Source organism: Lichenostomus cassidix, chromosome 1 (genome assembly GCF_008360975.1).
Source record: "Lichenostomus cassidix isolate B80296 chromosome 1, HeHo_3.0, whole genome shotgun sequence".
Taxonomy (NCBI): Eukaryota; Metazoa; Chordata; class Aves; order Passeriformes; family Meliphagidae; genus Lichenostomus; species Lichenostomus cassidix.
The window spans coordinates 39,106,819-39,118,603 of record NC_139479.1 but is presented as its reverse complement, the minus strand read 5'-3'; positions in this window follow the sequence as shown (position 1 = coordinate 39,118,603).

The following is an 11,785-nucleotide window of genomic DNA, read 5'->3' as shown; positions in this document are numbered from 1 at the left end:
CCGAGCGCTGTGCAGTGCTAACGCCCAACGTTGTCCCTTTGTTGTTGACAGCGCGATGGAAAACTTGGTAAGCAAGTAAGCGGAATACACGCTGTGTGGAGGGGAGCTTTCTGCCTCGTTTCCTTCTTTTAAACCAAGGAAACATTTCCTCTACTGCTGCTGCCCCCGGTTTGTGATGATCTTTGACCTGTGGCTCCCATGAACTGGTGCTTCTGAGAAGTTGTCCAGAGATGTGGATACATTCCTGTCGGTGTTCAAGGTCAGGGTGGATGGGGCTTTGAGGAATCTGGTCTAGTGGAAGGTGTCCCTGCCCATAGCAGGGGCTTGGAACTAGAAGAACTTTAAGGTCCCTTCCAACCCAAACCATTCTGTGAGTCTATGTTTGTATGACCCAGTTTGCTCATCCCTTGGTCAGTCCACAGCAGACATCTGTCCTGTGTGCCATTTGTGCCACCAAACCACAGGGAAATCTGGGAGAATGCACATCAACACAACATGATGTATGTTTCATGCCTGAGCCTTACTGAGCCATGTATGTGAAATAAATGGATGAGAAGATTTGCGTGAGAAGAGCAGCCAGAGTGTGAGGCCAACAAGAAGAGTGGGTTAGGGAAGCTACACATTACTAACACTTGAATGAGCTCAGAATGCAGAAACAGCAAAACATTACTAGACATTGCCAAAAAAGAATTTTCTGAAAGAATAATAAACTCCTTCTTTGAGGCTTGAATACACAGTGTTACACTCTAGTTTATGCAACCAATCCAATAGCATCTTCTGCAGCGTGCACTTAATAATTACCTGGCTGCTGAACAGGTTCATTTTGTCTTGGGTACAAATCAAACAAGCGTTGCAATGCATTGCAATTTGGAATATCTACAGTCAGCACTTCAGGTGCTAAAGAAGGCTGCTCTGATTTGTGATACAGAGCTTCAGCTGAACCTGGATTTCCTGAATTGTGTCTATATGGGGGTAGTCTGCTCAAAGGGTCTCTAACCCCTTTTTAGTTACCTGTACTTCTGACTGTTAAAATTTATGAAAAAATTCTTAAGACAAAACATGAGTAGGTGGTTATAACTATATTTATAGCAAGTTCTCCCGTAAGAAACATAAATCTAGCTGTATAAGCTTCACTGACACAGCTGATGCTAGTCATATATCACTTCTCAGTGGGATATATATATATGGCCACACAGCACAGGCAGTGTTGCGTTTCTCTATTATGGTTACTCCAGCAAAACAAGCAATCTGTAATGCAACAAAGAATGCTGAAACCTCCAATGTCTTGTTCATCTACAGAAATAATTGAGATATTACCACCATTTTCTGTTAAAGTATGAAATAAAAGATGTCATTTCTTCCCTGAATAACAGGTCCCTTTCCATTGCATGAGCAATGGTGGTAAAATGTTAGCTCCCAAGCACATCTTATATGCATTTAATGAAAACAAAGAGTAGGCCTTTGATGTTTCTTCCTAGAAAGCAACATACAAATGGGATGCAGAAATTAAGAAAAACACCTGTTTTCTCTAAAACTTGGGATAAATGAGCTAGTTTATTCACCCTGGCTTTCACTCATGTTATCTTTCAATATTTAAGGTCTCTATTAATCCACAATGAATTCACCCTGATGAGTACACATTTTTAATTTGTCCCACAGAGAGAAATAAAGGTACATACAATTGCTTCACAGCTATTTCTGAGGTGGATTGGCTTCTGCTTTCCTTTAGTAAGATGATTCCATGGGGTTGGTCTCTGTGGGCATATTTTATGGCTGTACTCATTGGAGGGACAGAATTTGTTCTCAGAGGACTTAAGTTTCCCAGCGAGGCTCACTTTCTAGGAAAACTCAGAGCACAGCAGGGTTGTTAAGTACTCAGCAAACAAAAATGCTGTTCTGCTTTCTTCTCCAAAACTCTGAACTCACAGGAGCATGTTTTCAAGGTGAAATAGAAAAGTCAGGCAACGTAGCTTTGAATAACTAAGCATGTTTGCCTATGAGGGCAGCTGTGTCAGAAGGCTTGCTGAAGTCACAGGGTGACATCCCCTGCTGTCCCCTCATACACCAAGGCAGTCATGTCATCAGAGGCAATCAGGTTCATCAAGCAAAATTTCCTCTTGATGAATCCATGTTCGCTTCTCTTGATAACTTTCTTTCCCTCCATATGCTCAGAAATGACAACCAGAATGAGCCATTCCATCACCTTTTCAGTGACTGAGGGGAAGCTGTGAGTGGCTTGTAGTTTTCTGAGCCCTCCTTCTTGCCGATTTTGTAGACTCAAGTGACATTGACTTCCCTCCAGTCCTCAGGCACCTCTCCTGTTCTCCATGACCTTTCAAAGATGAAGGAGAGTGGCTTAGCAGTAACATCTGCCAGCTCCCTCAGCACTCCTGGGTGCATCCCACTGGGGCTCATGGATTTGTGGGTGTCAAGTTTGCCTACTTGATCTCTAACCCAACTCTCTATGACCAAGATAAAGCATTCCTGTTTCCAGGTTTACTTTCTTGGCTTCAGGGTCTGGAGTTCCTGAGAACTGGCATTAGCAGTAGGAACTGAAAGAAGGCATTCAGTAACTGCACCTTCTCTGTGTCATGTGTCACCAGGGCACCCACCTCATTCAGCAGCAGGCCCATGTTTTCCCAAGTGTTCCTTTTCCTGCTGAGGTACTTGAAGAAGCCCTTCTTCTTGTCCTTGATTACAAATGGGCCTTAGCCCTTCTAGTCTCACCCATTCATACTCTGACAACATTCCCATACGCCTCCCAAGTAGCCTGTGCCTTTTTCCACATTCTATAAACTTCCTTCTTCTGTCTGAATTTTACCAGAAGCTCCTTGCTCATCCTTGCAGTTCTCCTGCCCCCTTTTCATTGATTTCTTACTTAAAGGGATGCACCACTCTTGAGCTTGGAGGAAATGATGCTTGAATATTAACGCTTGGACCCTCCTACTTTCTATGCCCCTAGCCCATGGGATTCCTCCATGTAGGTCCTTGAAGAGGCCAAATTTAGCTCTCCAGAATTCCAGGACTGTAATCCTACTTACTGTCCTGCTTCTGCCACACAGGATCCTGAACTACACCATCTTATGGTCACCACAACCAAGGCTGCCCCAGTCTTCACATCCTCAGCAAGTCTTTCTTAGTTCAAGGTCCAGCAGCACACCTCTCTTTGATGGCTCATCAGCCACCTGTGTCAAAAAGTGCTCTGCAGGAACCTCCTGGGCTGTGTGTTCCTGGCTGCAATGATCCTTCCAGAGGATGGATTGCTCCACATACTTTAGTCAGTAAGTATTTTTCCTCACATCATGTAGGTAGGAAGAACACCATCATTTCAGAGGAGCTGGTGAGGTGAATCTGTGACATGGAATAGTTGATAACAACTATTCATGATTTGACAACTAACAGTCTAAATTAAGATTGAAGTATTTTAAAGAAAAGATTGAAGAATTTTAAAGAAAATTAAGGCAAATTACTATGAGTTCAGATTATATGTGATTTATAAATATTAATAGATGTTTTTGACTCATTTTTTTAAGATAGAAATAATTGTAATAAAGCATAAATAAGCATAAAGTATTTGCAAGGGTGTGCAGCTTATCATGGGATAGCCAGTACTGGGTCAGATACTGCAAACTGATTGCGGTTGTACATTAATTCATTCTAAATAAAGACTAATGGACCTTGCTCTACTACCACAAGCCATTTGACTTTCACAATGGTAGCAGCCATACACTAACACTAGTCACTTCTCAGTAACTACTCCTCCCAAAATGATGCATCCTTTCAAGAAAAGTTTATTCCTACTTTCCAGATAGGGAATCTCAGGGGGAAAAGTGGTTTGTTTGCTGTGACTGTTCTCATGCACTGTGTCATGTTTTGTTACTCGAAGACACAGTTTGCTAGCAGAGTAAATAATAGGTGGGATGATGTCGCTGTTGAGCCGCTAGCAGAGTAAGAAGACCCGGGTTCAAAAGGTAGCATCCAGAAGAAGATTTTATTATTTAATTCCATCTTATATAGACTTTTCAAAGGTCACCTGGATTGGTCAGTTTGAAGCCTCCCCCTAGGCCTGATTGGCCAGGCCTGAACTGTCCACATCTGAGAAACTGTTTTTAATAACATCCAAACTTTATTTATAAAACACAGGAAGAAGAGAAAAAAAAGTTCCCACAGGAAAGGTCTGTGCTAGCCACAGGATGGTCTGGAGGAGATGGGCACTGCTGGGAAGGAAGGCACCAGGGGTCTCTGAGAAGGGGTCTGCAGCTCTTCAGCTGCATCACACCAGCAGAAGTACAGCTACCAGGTGCTGTGTACTTCCCTAAGTGACCTAGGTTGGTATTTGAGATGCCCACTCAATTTGCATGCAAGGATCAACTCTGGCCCCAAAACACATGGACTCGTTACTTCAGGAGTTTGCTAAATCAGACCAGGGACATGTAGAGAAATAGGTTTCTACCAACCCAGCCTGCCAGCCCAGCTCAGCAGCATTTCACAAGTAATCCTCTCCAGAAAAAGGAAAAGAGCTCCTGTGCTATGGTCCAGGAGGGACTTGGCTTCTCTGGCACTTCTTTATGTACACACACTGAACGTGTGGGTGGAGGGTAAAGCAGGGGAGCGGGAACTAGAGCGGAGACTTGTACCTAAATAAAGTAAATAAGTGAACTTTATTTACCTGGAACTGCCCCAGACTGATGGCAAAAGTCTTTGGCTCATTACCAGTGCCTGTGACAACATGCAAAGTTAACTAATATGGCAGATGTAAACCTAATGAGTTAATGATAAACATTGTGAAGTCACTCCTGCCAAGATGTGGGTTTGTTCCTTTTATTTTTCCCAAAAACAGAACTTGAAGTTGGTAACTCTGATTATTTTGTTTCCCATTCATTTACTCTGATAACATTGTTTCCTTCGCAGAGCCAGATTTACGCCTTGTCTACTTCCATTTTATATCCATCTCCATCATGTCAACACCTTTGCTGCTGTTTCCTTCCATGGGTTTTCCCCTCGGGTAATCTGAAGGGGATCTTTTGTGCCAAGCCTGGATTTGATAGGGAACGTTGGTTCTGAAAACATAGGTCTGTATGGAAACCAGCCTTAGCTGACAGTTGCAAGGAAGCATTCAAAATCTTCATTTTGGACTTAGAGATGTGACCATCCCCTCCTGCCTTGAAAGACCTTTGTGGATCCAGCCTGAGGCTTTGTTCCACAGTCACAGCCAAACGCAGAGCACACATCTTGTTGTGCCTTTACGGTGCATCAGGCATGAGAGAGGAACAGAAACACACAGTAATCCTAGTTTTGATGCTGATTTACTGTCAGATGTTGAGCAACCCATCTCTGAGGCTGGGAGATTCTCCCTGCCAAGGAAGGGCACTCCCAGCAGGTATGTGGGGTAGACAAATAGGAGTGTTAGCATAAGTATTAAGGGCAGCTGGCAAGGAATTAGGGCAGAACAAAAGAGCTCCTGATTCAAAGCCTTTGCATATTCCTTTCTAATACAGATAAACACCTGTTTCTACCCTTGAAGTATGTGACCGTATTCAAGAAAAAAAAATAACAACAGGGGTATGGGTATCCTGCACCCAGCTAGGATTCAAGCCTTTCACTGGGTGGTGAAAGTTTTTTTTATTCTGAATTACGTACCTCTGCTTTTCTTCATGTAAGATTTGAATTTGCCTGACACACAGCATCACCCTCTCTCACCTAAGGCAGTGCAAGGATGCTGAATGTTGCTCAAAGCTTCTTGAAACCATCCAAACATCTCTTCTATAGCTTTTTTTCCTTGGTAGAAAGGAAGGTTCCTTCCTATTCTTCTGAAACTTCAGATCTGTGTTGCGAGACCTGACATTTTCGAGTGAACTTTTTAGCTTCTCATTGCACTGTGTCTGCTGAAGTTTCACCACTAGCATGTTTTTAGCCAAGCTGTGCTCAGCTTTTTTTTTCTTCAGGACAGCACATGAGAGTGTCAGCAGCACAGCAGCTGCTCGGGCTGGCTGGATTATCCTGTCAGCTTATGCAACCAGCCCTACAACATGAATCATGTTGTTGACTGGACCACACAAGTACAAGTGTCAACTCTTGACCAATCTGTGTTTTGAATCAAGCAGATGTTAAAGGACTGGAGTTAAATTGACACAATATTTAGGAACTGATGTGAGATTTGTGTTTAACTTGTGGAGATACTTAGAGGATTATTTATATGTGATGCACCTCACATCCACACACACACACGCACACACACCACCCCCAAATAAAGCATCTTACAAGACTGGATGCTTACATTTTCAAGGAAAAACATCCTGACATCCTTTGCCTTTGTACATCCTTTTTGGGGTGGGTGAGGCAGCACTGCTGTTCATAGCATCCCTGACTTCAGATTACATCCATGTCCACAATGGAAATAACATATTTTGAGTTCAAATAACAGGACAAGATCATAGAATTTTCTAGAGATGCATTTTCCAGTGTGGAAATTCTGCAGCTGGAGTCCAAGATCTGGCACTGTGTTCCTGTTGCAGCCCTGTTAAAAGTTTGCAGATGGACTCATTCCTCCTGAAATGGATTTTCAGGTTATTTACACAGACATTCATATTTTCACCATGGGTTACAAAGCTTCCTTCTTTCCACTATCCGCTGCCCTGGGTATCATTCAGATTTAAATGAAAACTTTAACAGAAGTATCTGAAATAATTTAATGTGCAATTGGATTTTAACAGATTAATTTATCTCACTGCTCTCTCATGAAATGTCTATAAAGACAATTTTTGTATTTCATCTCAGAAATTTTGGTCAGTTTTGTTGCTATTGAAAGATCAAAGCATTCAGGGCTCAATTAGATCAATTCACCTGTGCACTGTGGTGTCCCTGAGGGCTTCCCTGCCCCTCTACTTCTCTTTGTCTTTTCCAGTAGCACCTCTAACCTTCTCTAAGTGGTCTCCTGATTTTGTTAATACGTGTCCAAATTGGAAAAAAGATGTGTTACAATTAGTCTATGCAGTTATAGTCTTATTTTCTTTGTTCTGGCAACTCCTGAGCAACTGATTCCCAATAAGCACCACAATACAATCCAATTACTTTGTTCTGTCATCTTCTAAACCAGGGAGGTCCTCTTACCTTCTTACACTTGGAAAGTCCAGGATTTGCTGCAACTTAGCAGGAAATGTAAACAAATCCAATAGGTCAACCAATTTTCTTCTTAGGAGAGTGGGAGACTTTGAAAAGAAAGAAAAAAGACCCCAAAAAGTATCCCAAACCACATCAACAGAAACCCAACTAACAACAGCTTTTTCCTTCTTGCAAAGGCATCTGAGAAAAATGCATTCAATACAAAGGTTACAATATGACAATACATAAACCACCTAAAATTACATAATGTATTTCATAAACTGAAACTGCAGCACATAAATGACTGAGTCCTACTTGTAAGCATAACATGTTGCTGTGTCACTTGCTGCTTCCCTTGACATAAAATACTTTTCCAAAGAACAGGAAACTCTTCCAAGAGGAACCAGAGAGGGAAGGAGAAGACAAGAAGCATATTCCCATTGAGCAATGCTATTATGCAGAATTACAGGGAACATACTGGATGACAAGGAAATAGTTTTTTGGGAAATCATTAAGAATTTTGCCAGGAAAGTTCATACTTTTTCAAAAGATGAACTGAATTGTGATGACTGTAGGTATTTCAGCAATTGGGTTTTTTTCTTGGGGATCCAGTTGTCAGGGCCATAGAGTACCAACAGCTTTTGCAGCCTCTACCTATGAATAACTTTATAAATACAGTCAGATTAATTCATTTCTTAGGATGAAAATTTTGGAGTGTGAATTTTGGAGGAAAACCCACAGATAGTTGAAAACATCCCATAACAATATTTTCATATCAAGACAAAAGCAAGGCCTGGGAGCTTATTGAGAGCTGCTCAAAATGGTTGGACTTCTTCCTTCACAGGATATATTCATTGTTGGAATACACCCAGCTGTTTCCTTTTCCTAAGCACAAGTTTATTCATATGTGTTGAAATATATTCCTTTTGTCAGAAGCATCTCCTGGAGATCCCAACAAAAACATGAGAGAAAATTGACAACCTAGTTACCAAAAAATTGTCTATGGGCTTTTGGTATATTCCTCATTAAAAAGTAGCATCAATAACACAGAAATTTTAGTTCTGTAATGAAATTGACTGCAACTCCAGTGCTGAAAGTTATCCTGCAAAGAGTGAGCAGAGACTCACTTTCTGGCAGCTCAGGCTGGAAACATTTATTTTCAGGTGTTTTAAATAACCCTAATCCTGGAAGATGGGTTCCTTTTCACCAGTGGGTCTTTTTAGCTTTGTTTTTCCCTCCTCCTCTCATGAGACTGAAAATCGAATTACCATCTCTGAACTTGCTGCCTAAAATCCTTTTGATGCAGGAAGGTTGCAATGGGAAGGAGAATAAAGGGTATACTATGATTGAACTCTTCAAGTTTCCACTTCTTAGAATCATAGAATCTACCTGTCTTTTAAATACCTCCAGGGATGGTGACTCAACCTCTTCCCTGTGGAGCCTGCTCCAATGTTTTATAGCCCTTTCAGTGAAGAAATTTTTCCTAATATCCAATCTAAACCTTCCTGGTGTAACTTGAGGCTGTTTCCTCTCACCCTGTCACTTGTTGCCTGGGGGAAGAGACCAACCCTCACCTTGCTACAACCTCCTCTCAGGTGCTGGTAGAAAGTGAGAAGGTTCCTCCTGAGCCTCCTTTTCTCCAGGCTAAATAATCCCTGAACCCTCATCTACTCATCGTAGGATGTAGGTTTCAGACCCTTCACCAGCTCTGTTGCCCTTCTCTCGAGGCACTCCAGCACCTCAATACCTTTATTGTAGCAAGAGACCCAAAACTGAGCACAGGATTCCTCTGGTAAGCACAGCTTCTAGGTATGGAGAGGGTAATGATCACAAAATCTACCACTATTATTGTAGGAGTTCAAAAATCCCCAGCACCTGAACAGAAAATATGACAATCAAATTCTGCCACTCATAATTAACTTATGGGCTTGTCATGGAAGAAGTTAGAACAAAAGGTAGCAAAAAACAAACTGAAGTGTCCAATTATATCAAATGCAAACACTGAATATAACTATGGCAGCAGTGTACAATAGCTTTTGTTGTCACAGATATCACCTTTTGAGAATTCTGATTATCCAGTGCTAAAAAAGACATGAAGATATAGCTGACGGTTCAGGAGATGTTGGAAGTTATTTAAAAATAACCTAACCTGTAGTTAGCTACATTAAAAAAAGTTGAAAAATAATATGCTGCCTAATCAAAGGTTATGTCTTATTCCATATATTGAGCAGTATTTAATTCTCCCTGCTTTCTGAGCTGTCAAAGTTTGCAAAGTGTGTAGTTATTTTTTGACTGTGTATGTTTATAAATGAACAAGTTTTAAGGAAAGAGCTGTTATTAATCAGACAGCAATAAGCCTAATGTGTTGAAAACATGGGTTCAAACTCACAGCATTGCTATTTCTTTGTTTGTTTTTGATACACTTCAGTGAATTGTAAAAACTGTTCCATCTGTAAAAACAGAACAGTTATGAATCTTTGCAGATATTAATCAGATTTTCACACTTAAAATTTTTACTTCTATACGCCAAAAAGGCTATATAATATGATACCTTGCATTCTAAAATATCAAGTGTGCATACAACGAGATCATGGAGTTAGCACATTGTAAATCTTGTGATCCCACACACATGCTACAGGAAAACCTTGTAAAAGAAAGATTTCAGATTGCTCTACCTAGCCAACAGATACACTACTTATGCAGGAAACCTTTTCTGTAATAGAAGGAGTCCCTTCATGATGCAAAAGCAGAGCAGTGTTTCCCTATAATCTATGTTGAAAAGCAAAAGAAAAAAAAAGAGAGGGGAAGGGCATGGAAGCAGAATTAATTGCTCTATTTTTTGTTTGTTTGGAAACTGATGCAGAACTGATTAGCCTGCAATGTAGTGCTTTCTTCCATAAACAAGCAATTACATTTGGTCAAAAGCAAAGCTGTTTAAAATACTCCTAGCTAGTTATAGGTAAAAGCTCAGAAAAAAGTAGCCTAAAATGGAAAGGCCTTAAGACCCTTGAGCATTTTAGTAATGGGCTGTAAAATCATCTTCCAGGGAACAAATGTAGCTTCCAAAATTGCTTGAACTGGAGCGGCTGAGAAGTAGTTTGTGTATCAGAAATTAATCCAGGCTCACCCATCCAAAACTGCTGAAGCTTCAGATGAAGGAAGTACTAGAATAGTGCCCATATTTATCTGTTTCAATAGTGGAGTTAAAAACTTTTAAGTTACATATTTAAGCCTGTAGACTGTTACTAGAAACTAGTATTTTATTAATAGCAGTTTCTAGGACATTTTACAATTATTTTTAACTAATAATATTGATCAGAAGTGCTTTCTTTACCAAGTCCTGTTACTGCTGCAGTAATATCTGTCTTTTGCTTATGGTAAAAAACCAAGTACATCCAAGCAGAAATGGTTTATCTCCATAAGAAACAGAAATGGCCTTTTCATTATAGTGTACAAATTGAACTGGTTTGTACTTTGTGATTTCCTTTCTGATAAAATCAGAAAGGACATTGGACATTGGACAGAATGGACATTGTTTGTCCATTACCACCTATTACTTACTGGTTTGTCCCAAAATGTATCTACACATACATTAAGCCTCAAATTGAAAAAAAAATATTCTGTTTTTGAGAACATTTTAAAAAAGTGGATGAGAAAACATGGTTAAAGAACAAAGTACCATCTTCTTGCTTCCATATTCATTCACCTACAGTTCCTGGAGACAAGAAGCAGTTCCTGCATCCAACTAAAATGACTTCCTATTCTTTATGTTATCAGATAACACAAACTTCTAACAATGCCTCTCAGGCATAGTTGGTTTTGTTAATATTCACACTGAACTTTTCCTTTATGGTTCACTAGGTAACAGCTGATGCTGGGTATCTGCCTGGGGCTTGAAATACTCAATCCAATAACCTTTGATGAGTCACTCTGAAGGCCAACAAACCTTTCCAGAAAAAAAGGTGTTAAATTGCACTCAGCTGAGACCACAGATGTTTTCCATAGGGCAAATATTGCCTACTACAGAAAAAAAACCCCTTCAGAAAGCTTGTGCAGAGATGGATGCTGCCCCACCAAGGATCCCCACTAACACCACCTGTTTCGTTGTGTGGGATTATTAATAAGCAGGAAGGCAGATCTCTGGTGCAAAATGCCTGTATGGATTGAGATGAGATTTAGGACACCATTGTAGTACAAGTGCACAGTTCAAAATATTTGTGTTTTGCTCACCTTAACCATTATTAGCTGAACATGGGGAAGATGTTCGGTCTGGTGCTGGCCATGACTATTATTTGAACATCAACGCTGCCGACGAGAACTTTGAAAGAGGAGCTGAACACAGCAAAGGACTTTGGCTAAATGGCTGATCCACAGAGTAGAAAATGATTTAATTTTTTTCCCCCTGGAACAATACCACTGGATCTGAAAAGAATGAAAAATGGCCAAAGAAGAGTGTGTTCAGAGACTGGGCCTTGCAGATGAACTGGCAAGGAGAAAGAACAGTGGACTTTACCTAGAGGAAGCAATGATACAGACAGAACAAAAAGTATTTCAGCAGTCAGACTGCTGAAAGTGAACTGGCACAAAGGTCAGGTGGAAAGGTTAGTCCTGGCAGAAGGGACACACTGCACGTGACTTATCTTTTCCCTTCTCATGATCAAACATGTATTTTTCCCTCCTGCTG